We start from the raw sequence: 24,260 nt of genomic DNA, 5'->3' as shown, positions 1-24,260 counted from the left end.
AGTGCTGCACTAATGAATAACATAGTGCGCAAAAATACAAAACAACCTTGGACATCTCCAATGGATTCTTTTGTCAAAACATAGCACCAGAGAGCAGATCTTTAACTGCATTCTCAGTAAATGGCACTCAAAAACAATTCTGTCGGTTAGCCCAGGGGTACAAGAACAGCCCGGGGGTATTCTCAGCGAGAGTAACAGAATTACTACAACTATATGATGATGAAGCATTATCTTATGTCGATGACATTTACTTAACAGATGATGACTTGGATACTCACTTGAAAAGAGTGAACACCATAATACTTGGGTTCGCTGCAGAGGGTTACAAATTCAACTTCAAAAAGTCCAGAATTGCCCATCTGACGGTCCTATTCTTAGGATATGAGTTATCAAGTGAAGGCAAAAGCCTGGCAGACAATTTCCTAGAGAAATGTGCCGTAATCCAAGCTCCTAAAACACTAAAAAACCTACAGTCAATTCTAGGCTTCCTAAATTTCGGAAGAACATACATTGCAAATTACGCAGAAAGGGTCAAACCCCTTTATGATCTAATTAAACCAGACTTTAAAAGATCCAGTTGGACTCAAACACACACAGAAATTTTGAGATCCTTACAAACAGACATGCTAATTAAAACAAAATTAGAAACACGTGATAATACACGCAACCTTGTGATCCGAGTCATCCCAGGGAGATGCGGATTCACATACCTAACCTCTAATGAGGGAGATAAGGTACCAATTGCATTCAAATCACACATGTACACAATAGCTGAACAGAAATTCAGTAATACAGAAAAAATCATTCGTGCAGTTCAAACCGCAATAGCTAGAGAAAAAGACATAGCTGACGGTAGACATATCACAGTCAGAACAGCAGAATCAGCCTTTGAGGCACTAACAACACCGTGTAATTTACCAACAACAACATTGAATCCGGAATGGATACAATGGGTGAATTCAATCACAACGGACAAAGTATACTACTACTTTGATCCAGAACTAGAATAATTGAAAAATCTAAAATATGAAAAGACGTATCCTCTGCCAATCGACATTCTGCCTCTACGACATTACGCCTGTGTAATCTATACAGACGGACATGCTCAACCCTCCGTTTGGGGAGAACATGCATACAATCCCACATGTGAGATTACAAAAGAAGTGTGGCGCGGAGGTAAATTAAAACCTCTATTAACAAAATCACACTCAGTAGAAACTAATTCAGAACTACAAACTGAAATAATAGCTTTGAAAATGGCGCTAGATAATGCGGATCGCGAATTCCCGACACTTATAGTGTCAGATTCATATTACTGCGTCAAAGCATATAACAAGGATTTGCAGACATGGATTCAGAACGGTTACAAAGATGACACAGATGCACCAATAAAGCAGAGACTGCTCTGGGAACAAGTAGCTCTTTTGAAAAAAGAACTACCAAAGACTCACGTGACTCACTCACTGAGTCATCAACGTGATGGCGTTCACGTTGTAGGGAATTCATTGGCTGAAACAGCCGCAGCGGCAGCCACTAAATCGGCTCCCGTAGATCGAAAAAAACGTACATTAAAATACATTGACGGTGAAACAATGCTGGCGGTGAAAACGTCATCAAAAGGCGACTGCTCAGCGTTACCGATCAACTATCCACTCAATTATACATACATAATCGATGCAAACTCCGTCCCTTTTGCTCGAATCCCTGGAGTGGGGGATAGAGTGATTCCAAACATGGACAGGAGAAACTTGTTAATCGCAGACGCACACATGGGCGAGGGTCTCAGACACCTTAAATTAAAAGATTCTCTGGAAGAATTACAATCACGGTACTGGTGGCCAGGCATGAGCCTGCACTACACCATGTTTGTAAAAAACTGCCCAAACTGCAACAGAGATCGCAGAGGGGAGAGAAGCAGTTTAATACCTCATCGAATCAAGGCAGATAATATTACCAGCAAAAAGAATGGCTTGCGATTAACATATACAGGCTAGTTTCCACTTATAATGTAGATCCACAGCACTCGGCTGACGTCCGGACTATTATACAAGATTGCGAGTCTAAATGGCATATACGCTAAGAGCATGCTACGTTCGACCATTGTTTTCACTCAGGCAATCCAGCCTGGGGGGGAAACATGGCCAAATGAGCACAGCCCAGCGGGAATCTTCTCACTTCCTTCCTGAGGGTACGGGATGGTGTAAAGAAAAAACCAAGGCAGAAAGCAATCTATAATGGAAAGGATATTAGGTTCGGGAGCTGGGTGGGTCAAACATCTAATAAGTGTCCAACGTAGTCTAAATAACTTGCCAAGAAATTCTCTGAAGGGATTCAGTCCGTACGAATTATTATTCGGAACTAGGATGTTGATCTCTGACCTTGATAGTCAGACTTCAGTGGTAATAGAAAAAACCTTTGATGTCAAAGACCGTTTGGCTATTTTGCAGGACTTAAACAAAACAAGAAAAGACCTGAGCAACATACAGTTGAAACAACAGCCAACGACCACTGAAGAATCACCACCTGTCCCAGCAAGACCTGTCTGGATTCCAAAAGTCGGGGATCTAGTCAGGGAGAAGATCACGGTAAAGAAGGAATTTGGGCCTTCTTACAGAAAAGCAGTTCCTGTCTTGTCTGTCAACGGGACAAGATCAGTTGTACTACCGCCACTTGCTGGAAAAAATGAGAACCGAGTTGTATCCATCGACCTGGTAAAACCACAACATGTGGCCGATAACAAACAGTAGGCCAAGTGGACTCCCAATAAGTAGCAGAACACCAAGGTTTGCTACCAGTACAGAGGTCCTAACAAAGAGGCTAATCACATTCGAAACGCCTACAGAAGAACAACAAGTACTATGCAACAATGCAATAGAACTCAGACCTCTGAAAACCCAAATAAAGACATTTAGCAGAGACACACCAATCTATACTGAAGTACCAAGTGAAAATGCAAGAAACAAAAATCCTGAACCAATTGGAACAATTGACAGAACTGCATCCGGTTACTTCATCAACTTCGATGATTCCTCTGACGGCTTCAGTGAATCAAAGACACAGCCATCATCAAAATCCTTTAAAGACAAAGCGAAGGAACTTTTGAAACAACTGAAAGAAACATATCTGGTTTCTCCATGGATTGAATTTTGGGTGGGTTTTGGTGCATTTATCCTCATACTTTGGCTCATCATGGTATTTACTTTGGGACGCTTCATTGAGGGAAAATATGCTAAAATGGACACAGCAAGTCAGAACATCAACTTGATCCTCAAACCACACACATCTTCACACGTCGAGAAAAGAGAACTTTCTCCAGAACTTTCTTCAGCCAACTTCACAGCCAATCCGATACCTGGTGGGGTAGCCTGGGACAACACTGACTATGAAATTTATGGTCCGGTCGAGATCCTGAAATATCCACACCAAATCAAGATCTCCTTGAGTGACTTTGCAAAACCGAAAACTTATTTGCTGATGATTGGGACTTTGAAAGTATTAACAATATGATGTCTGACTTAGTAATGTCTGCTAAATTTACAAAACATGATTATTTGCAAGGTTCAACAAATTATGATAGTATGTATTGCTATAACCATTATGGTAACCATTTTTTGCATAAATCTGCACAACCTAGAAATGTTTTAAATTATAATCAATGGGAACATTGTGCTACACCTCCAAAAGGGAGCTCTAGAACCGTTTATGACAAATATTCATATTTTTCAGGTTTTAACATAACTAATGCTGAAACATTTTATTACAAATTGTCAAACAAGACAGGGATGAAAACCATGATAACCAACACGAAATTGATATATTCAGATTCATTCTTTGAAAAAATGAATACTTTTGGATTTGATTATTGGGACAAAAATGTTGATTTGAAAAGTGTTTGGGGTACAAAAGAATGGCAAGTACAGGGTTTAGAAGCTTTGTTTAGAGCCTGCATGATCCCAGAACAAATGATATTTTTAAATGACACTGTTCAACAAACCACCTGTCTTGGCTTAGCCAAAATCAAAGATTTAAATAACCCGTCTATTCCAAAGCCAACAATGTTTAGCAATAGCTCTGATACAGATGAAGAGATAGACGTAAACCATATACTTAACCAAAACAGAACACATCCTGATTGGAAACAATGGTTGATCTGGCCCACAGATACAAATAACTGTCAAGATAGATTCCTGAATAAAACACAGGGTTTCAAAATGACCAGGCCAGACCCTAGATATCCCCAAAGACATCACCCAGGGATAATAACAACCTACAGTGTGGGCAAATTATGCCTTCAATGGCTACAGACTTCCACACTGCCTGAAATTAAGCAACACCTAACTTTACTTACTGATGGTGCTGACTTGCGTGATTTCATACTGGGACCACGCAAACAGCGTCAAAAGCGTTTCATAGCAGCCTCTGTATATGCAGCATACAATGAGGCCTGGAAGGTTACTCAAATTGAGACAGCAGAAAGGATACGGGAAATTGACCGTATCAATTTGGAAAAATCACTTTCTGTAGTGGACAATGGGTTAATGACTCTGTCCTCCAGAATTTTTTCATTGGACAGCATTGTGTCTTCAGCAATCGATATATTATCGCAAGACTTACTGTTATTACAACATGGTCAGTCACAATTGCGTTCCATTGTACAGCTTGGCTGGACGTTACAAAATCTGCGTTCAGGCTATGTGCCTTGGCGTTTAATCAACACAACGTCACTATTCCAAATCTTTAACCTTACTGATAGACAAATCGGTATGGCGCAAAAGGGTGCTGATTATACAATCTTGAGCATTGAAAAACTAGAAAGATTACCAATGACAATGTGAGAACGACCTGTCAGTGAATGGATAATCCACGGAATCATAAATATTCCAATCTCAACCTTCAGGTTTCAATACTGCCAAAAATATATACAGGCTGGCATGTACGAGAAATTGGGAAAGGGGTACCTTAAAACAACTTGGAACCTGCCCTATTCACATGCATGTGTCAGTAATAAAGGACAGAAAGTGTTTCTTAGTGGCAACAATTGTGCTATGTCACTAAGCGGCACGCTTCTGTGTAACGGAATTAGTTTGCATGGAGCCTGTGAAGGGAATTCATACAACCTTTCATGTCACCAGCAAGGCGCACCTGCAACTGAAATAGAACCATTCTTTCAAAGACTCTATAATGGGAGTTACATTCTTATTGTAGACCGCAGATGTTGCAGTCTTATGCCCGGGACTCCTTATCTAGTAACTACAACAGCGAAGGTCAAGTGCTGTGGACGTTCTTTGTTCCCCAGCTCCTTTCCAGACAGGGAGGCAAGGGCATGGCCCAGTTTGAAAATTACTTCTATTCGAATAGACACTTTAAGCAGAATGAAAACAGTGCTTCTTCAGACGCCTACAAGGCTCACGTCATCAAAAGAAACGTATGATCTACAAGTCGCAAGGACGACTGCAGAGATACATACATTATTATCAACTAATTCCCCCGTACATTTCGCGGAAATCCTGAGCGAAATCTTAAATATTTCTGATACCACAGGGGTCTCAAAAGTATTTAAGACAGTATTTTCGATGGCATTAACACCATTCAAAGCCATACTGGGTATTTTTCCAGATTTCGTCCATTCGATTTTTGGCGGACTTCCCCTGATCCTGGGACTAATTGCAGGAATCCTATTCCTAGTCCTTATTTTTTGTTATGGCAACCCATGTCACAGATCAAACTCTCGCGACAATGGAAGATACGATCCTAGCCATTGGATACCGGGACCGGATATCAAAAATCCTGGGACTCTCCCGGCTTAGAGACCTAAACATGACTTGGTTTCTATCATTTCGACCAATGTGGCAAAGGTGTGTTTTACCTGTACTAAGGTGTCTGCTATGCGGAGGAGAATGCGTGTTAGACACCTGTCTGACGCTACAATCGGATGCGCCAGTGGATGCAGATACACTGTTGGTTCCTACCAAGGTTCACGCTTTGTGCTGCCCTCAAAGGCTGCCAATCCTGATGACGGCATTCCTGGAATCTTCACCACTACGATTGAAGAGTAGTGAAGTTCAAGATGAAAGCAGCATCGAACAGGTACGACCTTCTGTCAGCAATGCAAATCAGAATGTCAATGGAGACAATCATGCGCACGAATGCATGGTTACCCCTATTTCCGACTTAGTGGAACTTTCCCATGAAGCTGTTGACAGTTTTTTCGAAAGCCTGAATGATATGATGTTCTCTCCGGAACAGAAATAGAGACTTTTGAGTAAACTCGCACACGGCGTTCCCTGAATTCGGCCTTCAACTTTAAAAATAAAGTCACATGAACAATTACAATCCAGTTCACGGACAGCAATTTTTTCAGCATGCCCCTTAAAATATTTTTCTACATATTTTTTCCTGGGACACTGATCTTCTGCTTAAAGTAAGAAACTATTCCTAGAGAACTAAGATTTCTATTTTTAGATACTTTATATAGACTTTAGCTGCCCGCTGGTAGGTTCACAAATATTTTATTATGTGATGAAATGGTCTCGGACTTCCTTTCTGTATAGCCATATTAAGAGCCATTTCATGTGTATTTCTCATATACCAATAAGCAATAATGCATACAAATGCGTGTTTACTTTTGCATTTAATCCATAGCTTAAGTGCATACAATATATATGACTGCAATTTTTCAGTATATTTGAAAATTTCAAAATGCATTTATGTATTTTGGGGTGGTAAGGTATACACTATACTCTATAGTATGTTGTACTATGTTATACTATGCTTAGATTAGTAGATATGACCATAGTTAGCGTGGAGTGGGTGTCGTGTATTTCTATAGGTTCTGAATCAGTCCCCCTATTCCTGACCCTATTCTGGTTAAACTAACTATCAAGTTAACTAACAGTCAGCCCATGAGGCAAGAAAACCCCCATGATGCAGATACCGTTATCTGACGCAGTCACACTACGGCACAGGAACGTGTTATCTGATTAGGTCATAACGCTTGAGATCTAATTAGACAAGCGACATTCCTCCAGCCCCTGATAAGGCATACGACGTTCTCATAACAAATCAAACCTATGACAACCTGGAAAATCCGTGCGGCCATTGTTTTGATTTCACAGAGAACTTTTAGTAAAGAATGTGCTAACGAGCAAGTCGTATGACATCTTTATTGACGTACCTATGTCCATCCTTACGTCAATCCCGGCACCTTTAAGGTATAAATATTGCCGACCTTGCCCTATGCAAACACACGCGTGGTGACAAGACGGAGCAGCCATACTTGCCGAAGCCGAGAGCAGAAGCAGACCCCGCTGGCAGCAGCCCCGCCTTCCTGACGCGCTGAGAGACGCGCTGCTATCTCAAGCCGAGAGACCCAGCACCGGCGCTTCTGGGCAGCCCTCGCAGGCAGCCTGGAATATCGAGAGCAGAGAAAGAGATACCATTCCTCATTCATCCTAACTTCCAGGTACAGAACTGAATAACCCCTCACAGAGAATTCTTTAGTTATTCACTTGGCAAAAACAAACTTAACTTAAACTGTAACTTTCTATTCCCGCCCACGCATTAGACTTAGGTCAGGTACACGGGGTAGGCGTATTTAGAAACACCAGTTGAGTACGTTTAGTCAAATGTATATGTGTATGTAAATATATTTTAATCATTTTAAACATCATATGGCTCAGAAACCATATCAATGTTTTTACAGTATTATTTTATACTATTGCTTTTAATGTATGCACTTTACTTAACTATAAGTATTGCAATAATATCGATCCATTTCTCTTGTACGAGAAAAGAGACTGATCAATAAATAACACCTTTTTATTGAACACGCCCGTCTCTTCCTTTTCTCTACATTCTGATGAGACTAAGAATGCACGTACTGACTGAGTAAAATAATTGCCTTGTGCTCACACGACTCTTGAGATTGACTCTTGATTAGGGGAGAGCAAAGTTGTCATGTTCTATGGTTGTCAGAAACTAAATCCCTTCTTGTCTAATCAGGGAAGTTAATCCTCCCTTGAACATTCGAGAAAGTTTCTAGCGAACTCTGAGCTTAGCTGGCAAACCCAAAAATTAAGTCTAGTATCGACAGTAGTAGACCTAGTTAACGTCTGGTCTAGGCCTTTACTGCTGTAGGTACTATTCCAATGCGCAGAGCCTATTGGGAAAATAGGAGCTACACTACACTAGCATTCACTGATAGTTCCAGGCTGTGAGGTGACATTCTACTCGCACAGCCTTTAACATAGTTGTCAATGGGAGAGCGAGAAGCTGCTCCACACATTTTGCCGCCTCTAAGTTCCAATCCGATTTGCCCCTCATGATTAAAACCTCAACACCATACTGAAATTGTGGTCAAACCAATGCATTAAAAACCAATAGTATTGGTCACAGTGGGCCTCCATACTTCTGTTTATATTGTTTAAGGCCGCAGACTGCAGAAAGGGCCTTTGCTTTTTGCCTGTATGTGTCCCTTCCAATTTAACTTACTATCGAACCACATGCCCAAATATCTATATTTATCCACTTCTTCAATTCTAACAACCCCCAGTTTCCAGTAGAAGGAGCTCTTTCTTTTCCAAAGTACCATTATTTTGGTCTTTTCTAAATTAACCGTGAGGCTTTTCTTTTTACAGTATTCGTAAAAGGTATCCAGTTTTTTTTGTAAGCCTAACTATGTCATGTCTGTTATTACTAAATCATCCGCGTATAGCAGACATGATATATGGGTTCCCCCATCTTAGGGCTTAGACCTCCTGCTTTGCTCAATGTAATTGGCAGGTCGGATAAAAACAGAGAAAATAACAGAGGGGCTTAAAAACTGCCCTGCCTCAGGCTTTTCATTATCTGAATTTTCTTAGATAATGTTTAGGCTTTCCTGTTTTCAGTTTCTATTTTTGGTAAATTCTGGTGGGGTTTTTTCAGTGTTTTCCAGTAATTTCAATACCTTAGAAAAACAGTGGTTATCAGTGGTTACACATTTGTGCACCATTAAAAGCAAAGGGGACAGTGTTTTTCCAGTGTTTATGGAACTTTTTGCTTTTATTATTGCTTGTTTTCTGCACTGATAGTGCATGGTATATAGACAGTTTACGTACAGTGTATGAGGTCCAAATTTATTTTTACAAATCAAACTTATCGCAGTACATCATACAATACTTCATTGAGTCTTTGGCCATGCAGGCTCACTCTTTCTTTCTCATGTAAACTTTTATCTGTGAAAAGGCCCTCTCAACATTGGCACTTGAGACAGGCAACACCAAAATAGGCAGTACACAATTTGCTAACTTTGGCCACTGGCATAGCTTTCCATGCAAATACTGATGCACCTGAAGATTGTGATTCTCTGTGACCGGTTCGGTTCTGCAACATATGCGTTGAACTGGGCACATATGCCCTCAGAGTTATTGAAGCGGTCATAAATAAGGCAGCACTTTTGAAACTCCGGAGAAAATTTCCCTTTTCGGAAGGGATCTATAACTTGTGCAGAGTACCACAGTGAGGCTTCATTGACTTAAAATGCCACGCTTGGTGAAGGGCTATTTCTCATACATTGTAAAATAAAAGTTCCTGAATTGCTGCTCAACATTTCTTTGCTTACCAAGTGGCAAGCACTTTAACATGGAACATGTTGCAGTGCCAAAGTCACTAAAAGTGTCACCCAGCTTACTCTCAAGGAGATGTTTCAGATCTACACGAATTATGCTGTACACTTGGCAGACAAGGGTATTTTCAGACTCTAGTTTTTTTTTAACATGTCCACTACAGCAGTCATGCTTTCCTGTAAAAATCCAAGAATGCAGTAGAGTGTACTTTTTTTCAAATCGCCATCAATATGGATCCAAAGACCCTCACATTTCTTGCCGTTTGCATCATCACTCAGCAAAAGTTCTGTAAACCGTTGCCACGTGGATAATATAGCATTCATGGCCTCTAGGGCTGAGAACCACCAGCTAAGTGACAGTAGGGATGGCTCTTTCTTTGAAGCCAGACAAAGCACAAAATGAGAAATATTTGTATTTTAGTTCCCACGCATAACAAAACAGTGTACCAGAATGGACTAAAAAGTAAATAGCATTCTTCATTAACTCTGAAGATTGTAAAGATGCTTTCAGATTGCCATCTAACACGTGGCAAGGATCTCTTATAGGGAAGCACTACAGCTCAGGTATCGATTTTGACAGGTCACCACACAACTTTTTAATATACGTGGCTGAATCAATGTAAATACAAACAATAACACTCCAATTATTGAACTAGGTAAGAACTTTTTGCAGCAACATTCCAAGTGACACTGCATTCCATCTTTTCCAAATGTATGGTGTCATATTTTCACCAGTATCCTAGATGCTTTGTGACTGCACTCTTTTCACATATGCCTATCACTATACCTTAAATTGAATGTATAAAGCCTGGCGTGTTTGGCAATTCACCATCAATACTGACTCACTAGAAAAGGGGGCTGATGTATCAGGCGTTTTTATCCATTCTCTGTGAGTAAACGTGAGGGTACATATTGGGAAAGACTCTTGTGAAACCTACATTTTTCCTATCAGTGAAACACTCGAACGTAGCCAAAAAATCAAAAATGATTTAAATATTTCCTGATTCTCTACAACTTTATAAAATAAATAAACAACACCAAAAACATGCTTCTAACCCCTGTATCTTCAGACCAAAGACCACAAAACTGAAAAAAGGATGAAGAAACAATTAGTGACATCCCTAAACAACAAAACTCAAGCAGAATAATGTTAGCCCAGTTTTTCCTACTTCTACCTTATATAACATAGTTACATTGCATTGGCCCATTCAGGAAAAAATAAAAATTACTCTTTCACTCTCCTTTTCCTTTCTTTGAATGGCATTCAGTTTGTGGTTGTGCAGGGGTTTTTCCAGTGTTTATATGTTTACACTGGGGAGGGCTATTTCACTTCCAGTGGGGTTTTATCAGTTATAATAGGTTTAAACCTAAAACCAGACAGCCTAATAATATTCCAAGACAGTCCAAGATTACCCTAGCCCAATTCTTTGAATGCAGTTCCTGAATTAGTGAAAGAACTGCCTTGTTGATTCCGAGCTTTACCATCATAGTCCACAGTGTACTACGATCTACCAAATCAAATGTGGCTCGGAAATCAACAAAACAGCAAAACAAGCTGCCACGCCCTTTTATTGCCTTTTTTCCCAATGCCCATAAACTAAGGCAGTGATCAACAGTCGAGTGCCCCTCTTTGAACCCACCTTGTTCTATTGGTATCAGATTATACTGTTTTGCCCAGGACTTCACTACCCCTACCAATCTTTTAGAAAAGACCTGCTCCCCCACATCCAGTAAGCTTATGAGGCGATAATTCTGGGGTAACTTGGCATCCTTCTTTTCATAAATTGGCCTTACAATTGCCCCTTCCAAATTTCTGGGAAAATCCCAGCAACAAGACTTTGTTGGAAGGTTGCATTTAAGAAGCTTGCCCACCAATCAGTACTATTTTTGAAAAATAATTGCAGGTAGAGTGTTTGGTCTGCGGCTTTTGTTAGCTTTAAAGATTGAATCGTTTTTTTTATATTTTGAAAAGAGAAGTGTGGCTTTAATTGTTCTAACTCCTCTGGTCTTCATTCCAGGGTCTTCTTCAAATCTTTGCCCTTATATAAATTACTCAAATGAATAACCTAATCATCTTCTCCCACCAGGCACCGCATTTCCCCTTGTACATTTCCCGCTTTTTCCAATTGCCAAAAGGACCTTATATTATTTGGGGCAGATTTATGAAGGCCTTGCGCCGCCGGTGCGTCATTTTTAACATGGGAAAAAGTGACGCACCGGCGGCGCAGGGCCATCATAAATCTGCCCCTTTCTGTTTATCACTTCTAACATTATTTTCCAATTTTTTGACTTATATTCTAGTTTCCTTTCTCTCGTTTTATTTTTGTTGTCCAGTTTTGCCAATCAGAGGTTCTCCATTGTCCCCTTATCTGTTTTTTTCCTTAACTGTCTTTTCCATTTCCGTACCCTAAGTTTCAAATTCCTGCACTCATTGTTAAACCAACCATTTATACTTTCTTTTGTCTTATGGGTGGGCCCTACTTTTACTTTTATTTTTAGGCAATTTACCACCTGCTTGGTCGTCAGCTCATACCATGTTAAAAAAAATTCTTTTTGTGGTAAATTACCAACAACCGTATAATCAAGAAACAAGTTAATAACCAATTACAAGCTTTCCTCCGTTATACGGGTGGTTATAGGTCTAGGATATGCAATCTGTAAGGGGATCACTCTTTATCTTTCCGATTCCTGTTTCATCTTAATTAGCAATTCAACATCCCTAAAATGCTGTTCATTTATAAAAGCATAATCAATTGGGCAATTCTGATTCCCTATATGAAAGGTCTTCTTTGCTGGACAGTCAGGATTTGTTCGCCCATTGGCACAGAATAATCCTATGGATCCAAGGAACTTTACTAAATATTTGTCTTGTGCGGCACTACCTACTCCAACAAAATTTGCTTGGGGAATCTGTGAAATGGCTAAAACTTCCTTAAACAGTTTATCACTAAGGGGCCGATCTAATTTATGGTTAAAGTCTCCTAAGATCATTATCAAATATGTTGATTTTGTTATACAAATAGATTCCAAATATTTCTCTAACAAGCACAGTTGTACTTCATAATCTACTATTACTCCTGGCTGAATATATAAGTTGATCACAATGTTTGGCTTTTTGCCCAGAGCCCACTGTAGAGTTCTACCTGATAAGCTAGTAACCACCTACATTTCACATTCAACTTGGTTATTTTCTTAGCTCTTTTTACTTATTTGTTTTCAAAAAGATGGGGAAGATACTGGGGCTATTTCCACTCACAGAGGAGTGGGAGGTCGAGCAAGAACGGTAGCCCCTAAGGATGTGTCAACAAAATATTGTTCTGCTGTTTCTCTAATAGTAGAATGCAGAGTCAAGGTGTGGCTGTGTCCAGCTAGGCCCACCTAGGGTCTATAGTTGGAAATCCATTTGTTGGATTTTAATGCCCTCACACACCCTTTCAGGTGTCATGCTTCATCATATGGGCTGCTCCTCGGCGGTGCAATACACAATGGGCTCACCTTAAAAAGGGGCACTTTATCGCAGATCTTTTATCCAACATCCGTATGGTGAAGTGTGGGTATGGGGCCAGAAGCGTGTAGATGTGCAAACGTGATTTTAAAAGGTAGGGCTGGGAGTACCTGGCATGGAACAATTTTATTCTGGGGGGTCTCCTGTCCTAATTAAAAATAGTGAGCACAGCACTCGTCCAAGAATAATGTCTCGAGGTAGAGTGTCCGTGTCTCATTCATCAGGGGTCAACATGTTTCTCGCGTATTGAGTAGTTACTCGCGATTCTTCAGGACCAAAACAAATGAAAAACTATCTACACTTAAAATTCTATTGATAACTCAGTTATTACAACAGACGGCAGGTTTATCCTATTCTGGGTAAAATACCTGTGGTAGCCTGGATCTGCCCACAATGGGAAAAAGGAGATAGTATTACAGGCATGTAAAGTGAAAACGTAAATGAAGGCACAGCACATGTTGTGACACTTCATTCAGTTCTAAACAGAATTGTGGTGCACGCCGTCCATTTAGGCGTACAGTAAAACAATAAAAGTGTCTGGTGAATCTCCCAACAGTGAACTAAGGTGATGATACACCCCTGTGGGAAATCTGTGGAGCAGCAGAAACATTAGGAATGGACTCACCTAAGTCAGTAATATGTCCAGGCATCAACAGTACCCGGTGGTCAAAACACAGGTCGTTGCTCCTATGTAAGCTGGACTATACATGGGGTGATAAAAACAGGAAAAGGCATACTGGTGTTCATGCGTTAATAATATAAAAATAAGGGTTTAGTCAATTTTAAATTCAAGATGGTTCATGTGTCATGGGTAAACTCTCTTATTTCCTGTCTATTAAGTTAAAGTTTTTAACCATTAACAAGGCAGTTACAGGTGGTATTGTAGCCACATGGATGTCGAATCTAGGATATGTGGCGAAAATACTACAATTGCCGTGGTGGGTGGTTTTTAAACTTGCTTAGTCTCCCCACGAAAATTCTATGTCTTCAGGCTTAGGCGCTTCTCACACCATCGGGGAACCTTATGTGTAAGAACCATCTAGTGGTTCTAAATGGAAGCGCCTGTATAAGGAATGATTATGGAAAAAACACATGCTGAACGCGTGTTAATGCAATTCATCGCCCCCCCAAAATATGTAAATTCTGAAGCGCTATTGGAATCACCCTCATGTGAGAGCGTGCCCGTGACGCTATGCACGTGTCTCATGGAAAGAGGCTCCGTAGGAGTCGTCTAAATGTTGTTTTCAGTGTAAATGTGCTATGTAAGGAGCCAAACACTCGTTTTTATGGTTCTCCTTAAAGGTGATAGAGACTTGCACTGTATCCAGTGTGTTTTATTCCACATATTTCACTTAAAGGCAAAACAAAGAACACAAAACAACTCTTCAAGTATTCAGATAATGGTGGACCGTCTAAGATAGGAGGTACCAGTCCACAGTTATGTGTATTTGATTGACGTATAAGATGTATAGTATATAGACCCACCCCCCAATAGGAGTCAGATGGTGTCTACCAGTCAAAATCATGCTAGTGGGCCCCCAGTATCAGTAATTGGATCCTGATTGAGCTCCATGGGATAGCCTCATTAAGCCCTGTTTCGTTTGAGGACAAACGGTGTATCCATCATTGTTCTTTGATAAAGAGGCCTTGCTTGGAAGTTCTTGGGTTAGCCTCAAGTAGTACCCATTTCATGGAGTCGGGTGAATGGTTTTCTGCAATGTAATGAGTACACATTTTGGTGTTCATCTTGCAGCAGCGAAAATTGCTGCGATGCTCTGAGATCCGCTGTTTTATGGGGCGAGTTGTCGTTCCCACATAATAAAGGGCATAGGGACACGTCAGAAGGTAAATGCAATTGGCTGTATTGCAGTTAGTGTGTCCCCTCATTTCCCATGTGAAGTTGTTTGTCAGAGTGATGGTTTTATGTACGGAAGTAAAAGTGCATGCGCTGCACATGCCACAAGGATAGTGTCCCTTCACTGCTAGCACTTGCCATAGGGTACTTTGTTGATTAGTGGTGCGTTTTCTTATTCTTGTTCGTACTAGTACGTCTTTGATGTTTTTAGTGCGTTTAAAAGCAAACCGTGACTTCTCAAGGGTGAGGTTTCCTGTGTTTAAGATGTTCCAGTGTTTTTTCAATATTTTTGTCAATCTGTTGGATGCTGGTGTGAAAGTTGTTCTTTTTACTTATACCAGTGTAATTAAGCCCCCCGAAGGTCGGCCTAAGTTCATTCGTACTGCCTCGTTGGTTACCATAAAAAAAAATCTATTGGATCTGGTACCTTACACAGCCAGGACTCCTGTAGGCACAATATGTCATAATTACCCAGCATTTCTCTAAAAGTGTCTTGTGCTAGCTTTCTCTTATAGACAACCCCATTTATTCCAAGACAGTGTCGGTAGGCTGTGTGAGTAACCTAAGTCCTAATCCAATTCACTCAACACATCAGTCATATTGTCTTCCCAACTATTTGAGCATTCGGCTAGGAGGTCAAATCGATTACTCAGCATTGGCTCATATGCAGTATTTGTTATTATTTGATCTTTATCTGTGCAAATTCTTCAATATTGGGCCGCTTTTCCCCCACCCTTTGTCCCTATGGTTCCATAAATACCCATAGGTCCTCACTGTTATCATACATCCTCCCATATCTCCTAACTATAGGAGTGGGCTCAGGCTGTGGGCTGGCTCTTATCCATCCTGTTCGATCTAAGAGGGGCAATCCCCTTATTCTTATGCACACTGGTTCACCTCCCACCCTTCTTACCTTGAAAAATCTGGTAAATTCAGACACAACAATCTCACCCTTAAACAACGTAAAGCAGTCGAAGAACTGCAAGTAAATAGGAACATCGTTATCAAAAAATCTGATAAGGGTGGGAATATCGTGATTTGGCCCACACAAATGTATCTGAATGAAGGCAGGAGACAATTGGGTGATACTGATAGTTACATCATCAGCAATAGATCCAGCTATTACAAAAGCAATGAGGAGTATCAATCCCAATTGCTTCAATAGAAACATGATAAATTGTTATCAGGCGATGAATATAAGTATCTTAAGTGTGAATACCCGAAACTTGCGGCAATGTATTTGTTGCCCAAGTTACACAAAGATAATGTTAACCCACCAGGACGACCTATCATGTCTTCAATTGGAAGTACTTATGAAAACACTTTGACGTATATTGATTAGTTTTTGCACCCATTTGTCCAAGCACACCCTTCTTATTTACAAGATACCAGAGATTTTTTAAGATTACTTCAAAATGTGAGTTGGGAAGATGGTATGTGGCTAATGACACTAGATGTAAATAGCATGTACACATGCATGCCGCATGAATTGGGCATCAAGGTGAATCCCCATATTTTAAGACAGCGTGATTCAAACTACTTTTTGCACACTGAAATGCTGTTAAGCATGATGCAAACATGTCTATCTAACAACAATTTTTTGTTTGATCATGTCATCTATTGCCAAACTTGGGGAACGGCGATGGGAACCTGCTTCGCCCCCAGCTACGTGGGTTTGTACCTTGGCTAGTGGGAGGAGCAGGTGGCTAGAAACATCACAGACTTTACCCACAACGTCGTCCTCTGGGCAAGGTATATAGATAAAGTCTATTACAAGGCTGCCCCAACATGGGGGAAGACTCCTCCAAGCACTGCGAGGAAGACTGGATGAGTCTTGTTCACTTGGGTGAATTTAATAAAGTTATTTTCAAAATGAATGATACACTTAAAGTCTTTTGTTCTTTATCATTGTTTCAACACATTATTTTCATGGTTGCAAAAATATCTGACATGTTATCCAATGCACGTTCATCATAACTTGCTAGTCCCAATGCATTTCGGGCTATCCTTCAGCCCTTCATCAGGGGATTACTCTACAAGAAGAAAAGGAAATGACTGTCAGCACAGGACCTAGTATAGTAATCATACTATACGTGTTGGAATAGCGTCATACTCAGATATGGTTAGAAACACCGGAGTGAGGAATAGCTGTGATGGCTACTGGGATTGTGTCTCATGGGTGAGGAAAATTACAAAATGAAAAAAATAAAGAATAGAAGAAATACAACGGTGCGTGTGCGGAATGCGGACGCGTGTTATATCTGTGCTGGGAAAATGGACCCAAAACTGTAAAAACAACCCAGTGATCGAATTTGCGCAAAACGAGTGAAATAGAAACCGTATTCCAAGGTGTATGTCATGCGGAATACTGATGAGACAGTAACTCACTGTGTCAATGCGGGATTGGGTCAAATGACCTGGAAGTACATGGAAGTGCACACGAGTGGTTAAAACTCGATTATGATCCCGGTAAATGCATTACAGTGGTCCTCAGGAGAGGTACTTACTTTAGTGGAGTGAAACTCCGCGGAGTTTTCCGAATCGGTGCCCCTCTGGTGAGCGTGGCGTGTGAGTCCCAGCTGGGAGTGCAAAGCTATGCCGGCGTGACGGCTATAATAAACACAGATGATGGGCTAAAACCATGGTGGTGGACGCCATCTTAAAGTGGTGAATGATAATACCGGAGATGCTCGGCTAGTGTAAGGATGTAAAAAGTAATGAATAATGGCGAAAACATATGAATGATGTTACAATAGCAATAAATGAGAAGGCATAAACAATAAATTAAAAAGCATGAAGAGTTAAAACAATACATGAAACATGTAGGCAAAAACGCTGTCTCATGATGCTATGCAGGTGCTCAACAAGTCATTTACATTCAAAGATAGCATAGGAATTCCATCCTATCGTTCAACCCGTTTGGTTGCATCGTCGCCATGTAGCGGATCCAGTAATTCTCCCGTTTGAGAAGAGTATTTTTGATGTTTCTGGTGGGTTTGATCTGTTCCAAAATCTGATATTTTAACTGTGCCACTGTGTGGTTTTTCTCGAGGAAGTGTGCAGCTACTGTGGACTGGACGTTTTTAGTCCGGATGTTACTTTTGTGCTCAAGAATGCGTACTCAGATTTTTCTTTCTGTGTGGCCTATGTAGCATGAGCCACACGGGCACTTAAGCATGTAAATGACGTTAGAGGAATTACATGTTGCATTGACTTTCAATTTCACTTTGTGGCCTTTCATTGGATGGTTAGTATAGTTCCCTGGTATGACGTTATTGCAGTTGCTGCAATTATGGCATGGCAAGAGTCCCTTGTATGGTTGAATTTCCATCTGGTCACTTGGTCTCGTAAGAATTTCTTTGAGGTTGCGTCCTCTGGTATAGGCAAAGATGGGTAGTTGTGCGAAGATGTTATGAAAGTCTGGTTCTGTACTCAGTAGTGGCCAATGTTTTAAAATGATTTTGCGGAACTGGTTGCTGGTGACGGTGTATTTGGACACCACTACCATTCGTGTGTTCTCAACCTTGGGTTTGATGCGTAGCAAATCATTGCGATTGGCCTTCTTGCAACGGGCAACTGCCTTGTCTAATGTCTCCTAAAGGGGTACCCTCGTGCTTTGAATCTTTCTAGCATGTGTTTTTTTTGTTTTTCACTCTCTGTAGTGGAGGACACGATGCGTTTTACTCTCAATAGTTGTGAGTATAGTAGATTGAGTTTGAGTCCAGGTCGGTGGAAACTGTTGAAGTGCAATATGGAATTGCGATCTGTGGGTTTTCGGAAAATCGTGGTCGATATTTTGCCCTCTTGTCTGTAAACTGCTACATCCAAGAAGTGGATGCTTTTTCGTCATAGTTCCATGTAAATTGGATGCGGTCGTTAATCCTGTTCCAATTCTCTAAGAAATCCAAAAGGCTAATGCTGGTGCCTGACCAAAGAATGAATAGGTCATCGATGAACCTGAGGTATAATTTACCATGGGTTTTCCAAGCGAAGCTATCCAAGATGTGTGTTTCTTCGAATATCTTCATGGGACGCCTTTTGTATTTCCAGCATTTTGCCTACTGTTTGGGACGGAGTACTTTGCACCCTACCAGCCTTTCAGTCGTTCCAGTCTTTGCCTACCTCTCGCGGAACCCGCTCCGCGGGTCCGGCATCGCTGGAGTGTTCGTGTACCTGCCTGGAGTTCTAAAGGGACAGCTGAGGGAAAGTCTTTAACGGGGCTGCGAGCGAGCGCGCCTGCTCCCTGAGGGACTTCATCTCCCAGGAGCGAGCGCCAGCCCGGACCAGCATCACCTGGGCCGCTCTCCCCGACCCCTCCCACCCCACTCAGAGGCAATCTCTCTAAAAGAGTAAAAAACATCCTGCAAGAATTGGCCAACAATACATCAATAGTATGCCAAACTGCCGATAAAGGGGGATCATTAGTTATCATGGATGCAACATATTATCATGAACAAATCGTGGAACACATAACAGACAGCAATACATATGCTCCACTTCAAACGGATCCAACATGTGAGTACTCTGATATCTTGAATCACATCATAAAACAAGCATTCGACAATGGTACAATCAATGACAAAGCAAGACGTTACCTGGCTCCTAACAATCCCTCAGCACCAGTCATGTACATGGTGCCCAAGATACACAAGCATCCGACCAGGCCTCCATTCCGACCCATAGTGTCGACAAAAGGGAGCATACATGAGACTATTGGTAAATTTATTGATAAATATCTCCAACCTTTTGTATTGGATACAGGATCATACATCAGGGATACCACTGACTTTTTGGTAAAATTGAATACTTGCATCAATCAGTTGGAAGAACAGGAATTGTTACCATGCACAGTGATGTGTGTTCACTGTACACATCAATACCTCATGACCTAGGTATAGAGGCTGTGGAGAAGGTACTTTCAGGATCCACTCTGGACACGGATCTTCAAGTGTTTCTAATGGAACTACTAGTATTCACGCTTTACCACAGTTACTTTACAGTCAACGGCGATTGGTTCCACCAACTATGTGGCACTTCCATGGGAAATTGCGCAGCTCCATCCCATGCAAATATATTCATGAAGATATTCGAAGAAACACACATCTTGGATAGCTTCGCTTGGAAAACCCATGGTAAATTATACCTCAGGTTCATCGATGACCTATTCATTCTTTGGTCAGGCACCAGCATTAGCCTTTTGGATTTCTTAGAGAATTGGAACAGGATTAACGACCGCATCCAATTTACATGGAACTATGACGAAAAAAGCATCCACTTCTTGGATGTAGCAGTTTACAGACAAGAGGGCAAAATATCGGCCACGATTTTCCGAAAACCCACAGATCGCAATTCCATATTGCACTTCAACAGTTTCCACCGACCTGGACTCAAACTCAATCTACTATACTCACAACTATTGAGAGTAAAACGCATCGTGTCCTCCACTACGGAGAGTGAAAAACAACAAAATCACATGCTAGAAAGATTCAAAGCACGAGGGTACCCTCAGGAGACATTAGACAAGGCAGTTGCCCGTTGCAAGAAGGCCAATCGCAATGATTTGCAACGCATCAAACCCAAGGTTGAGAACACACGAATGGTAGTGGTGTCCAAATACACCGTCACCAGCAACCAGTTCCGCAAAATCATTTTAAAACATTGGCCACTACTGAGTACAGAACCAGACTTTCATAACATCTTCGCACAACTACCCATCTTTGCCTATACCAGAGGATGCAACCTCAAAGAAATTCTTACGAGACCAAGTGACCAGATGGAAATTCAACCATACAAGGGACTCTTGCCATGCCATAATTGCAGCAACTGCAATAACGTCATACCAGGGAACTATACTAACCATCCAATGAAAGGCCACAAAGTGAAATTGAAAGTCAATGCAACATGTAATTCCTCTAACGTCATTTACATGCTTAAGTGCCCGTATGGCTCATGCTACATAGGCCACACAGAAAGAAAAATCCGAGTACGCATTCTTGAGCACAAAAGTAACATTCGTACTAAAAACGTCAAGTCCACAGTAGCTGCACACTTCCTCGAGAAAAACCACACAGTGGCACAGTTAAAATATCTGATTTTGGAACAGATCAAAACCACCAGAAACAACAAAAATACTCTTCTCAAACGGGAGAATTACTGGATCCGCTACATGGCGACGATGCAACCAAATGGGTTGAACGATAGGATGGAATTCCTATGTTATCTTTGAATATAAATGACTTGTTGAGCACCTGCATAGCATCATAAGACAGCGTTTTTGCCTACATGTTTCATGTATTGTTTTAACTGTTCATGCTTTTTAATTTATTGTTTATGCCTTTTCATTTATTGCTATTGTAACATCATTCATATGTTTTCGCCATTATTCATTACTTTTCACATCCTTACACTAGCCGAGCATCTCCGGTATTATCATTCACCACTTTAAGATGGCGTCCACCACCATGGTTTTAGCCCATCATCTGTGTTTATTATAGCCGTCACGCCGGAATAGCTTTGCACTCCCAGCTGGGACTCACACACCACGCTCACCAGAGGGGCACCGATTCGGAAAACTCCGCGGAGTTTCACTCCACTAAAGTAAGTACCTCTCCTGAGGACCACTGTAATGCATTTACCGGGATCATAATCGAGTTTTAACCACTCGTGTGCACTTCCATGTACTTCCAGGTCATTGGACCTAATCCCGCATTGACACAGTGAGTTACTGTCTCATCAGTATACCGCATGACATACACCTTGGAATACGGTTTCTATTTCACTCGTTTTGCGCAAATTCAATCACTGGGTTGTTTTTACAGTTTTGGATCACATTTCCCAGCACAGATATAACACGCGTCCGCATTCCGCACACGCACCGCTGTATTTCTCCTATTCTTTATTTTTTTCATTTTGTAATTTTCCTCACCCATGAGACACAATCCCAGTAGCCATCACAGCTATTCCTCACTCCGGTGTTTCTAATCATATCTGAGTATGCCGCTATTCCAACACGTATAGTATGATTACTATTCTAGGTCCTGTGCTGACAGTCATTTCCTTTTCTTCTTGTAGAGTAATCCCCTGATGAAGGGCTGAAGGATAGCCCGAAATGCATTGGGACTAGCAAGTTATGATGAACCTGCATTGGATAACATGTCCGATATTTTTGCAACCATGAAAATAATGTGTTGAAACAATGATGAATAACAAAAGACTTTAAGTGTATCATTCATTTTGAAAAAAACTTTATTAAATTCACCCAAGTGAACAAGACTCGTCCAGTCTTCCTCACAGTGCTTGGAGGAGTCTTCCCCCATGTTGGGGCAGCCTTGTAATAGACTTTGTTATAGTACACGCTGTGTGGACCAGACAGCGATACCTCTTTAGCACGCAACAGATCATAATAACACGGATAACCACAGATCAACTGAGCGGTGCAAGCCCCATTCACTTTCTTTGTCAAGGTATATAGATGACATTTTCTGTATTTGGTGGGGGACGGAAGAAGAAGCTGTGCAGTTTAATGCCACATTGAACAACAACAAATGTAGTTTAAACTTCACAAGTACAATAGAGTTTGTTGTACCTCGGCACTCTACACAAGTAATGTCAAAGAAGTGAATACTTCTAAGGGAGTTGTTCCCTGTGTTGGCCTAGCTAATAGGTCAAGACCACCTTCAAATTTAAGTATACAATATTATTATTTGGTCAATTGTAAAGAGAACATCATCAAAAAATGCAGTGATTTAGAAGTTTTAATAAATCATTTTGAAAATATATCTGAACAATTTATCATAGTTTTGACATATAAGATATAGTGGTCACAGGATCCTTCTGTGCTGTGTTTCCAGATGAAGGAAGATGAAACAGGCAGCCGACACGTGTTTCGTTACAAACAAGTAACTTTCTCAAGGCTTAAAGGATCTATGATTGGAAGTTTTTTCAAGCCCAATCCTGGAACACGTATTTGATGAATGAGAAAATATACCTTTAATTAGGTGAATCAATTAATTCCCCCTCTCGGCGATAGGTATATTCTACTTCGGAATTTCATAAAAATTCAACTCCAAAATCGTAATTTTACTAAGGTTTCATGATTTATTCACGTCTGATGCACTTTATTTTAAGCGGTCATTCACCATGAAAGGAGGATGGTCTTTTGCAGACTTAGTGATTCCTACTTCAGCAAGCGTAAGAGTAAAAACGCTTTTTTAGCTTTCAAATCTTCATTTAAAGTTGTAGAGGTAAGAGCTATAATAGGCTCTTTACACGCCGTCTCGCGGCATTTCATTTGGCGTCTTCCGTTAAAATGGTTGGAACCTTACATAAAGAGACCATTGAATTTCTAGATGTGGTAGTTAAGGTACAGGATAAGAAATTGGAGAGCAGGCTGTTTCGCAAGACAACAGCTGGAAACAGCTTGTTGCATGCAAAAAACTGCCATTCAAAATCCTTATCCGCAGTATACTGTACGGTGAGCTACTGCAAGGAAAAAGAAATTGTAGTTCAGAACAAGCCTTCCAACAAGAAATGTCTAACATGAGAAGCAGATTTCTGGAAAGAGGGTATCCCAGCAAAGTTAATGAACAACCCTGTACCAAGATACGGTCAGGTATGAGAGGAGATTTACTAAAATCGAAACTCGTTATATCAAATGAGGAAGATCCTATAAGATTCATAACGGCGTATAACAATCAATCATGGCATGTTAGGAAGTGTTTGAAGAAGTATTGGCATGTTTTAAACACTGATCAAATTTTGGAAAAACATGTTGGGGGCCAACCCAAAATAACGTTCAGAAAATGCACAGCTTTAAAGGACATACTTTGTAGCAGCACACATAAACAAGGGAAAGTTCCAAGAGCCATTCAAGATTTCTTTACATGTAACTCATGTAAAACCTGCAAAAACAGTGTCAATCGTAAAGAATTCCCGCTGTCTAAAGACCACAAACCCTATGTCATCAATAAACATCTTACGTGCAAATCTGATTACTGTGTTTATGCGCTTAGCTGTCCCTGCTCATTAGTGTATATTGGGAGCACCATTCACCAAGTGAAAAAAACATGTTTTGGAGCACAAAAGGGCCGTTGCCAATGAGGAAAGGCAACATCCAATTGCCAGGCATTTTAAAGAACTGCATGATAAAAATATCAGTGTTTTACAGTTCTGTGCACTAGATAGAATTCCCAAATCTGAGAGAGGTGGTAACTGAACAAGGGAATTGAGACGGTTGGAGTTCAAAATGATTATCAAATACGGTACAGTGAATCCCTTAGGATGGACAAAGATGGAGA

The sequence above is a fragment of the Lissotriton helveticus genome, chromosome 7 (genome assembly GCF_964261635.1).
Source record: "Lissotriton helveticus chromosome 7, aLisHel1.1, whole genome shotgun sequence".
Lineage (NCBI taxonomy): Eukaryota > Metazoa > Chordata > Amphibia > Caudata > Salamandridae > Lissotriton > Lissotriton helveticus.
Note: the sequence above shows the minus strand (reverse complement) of the source record.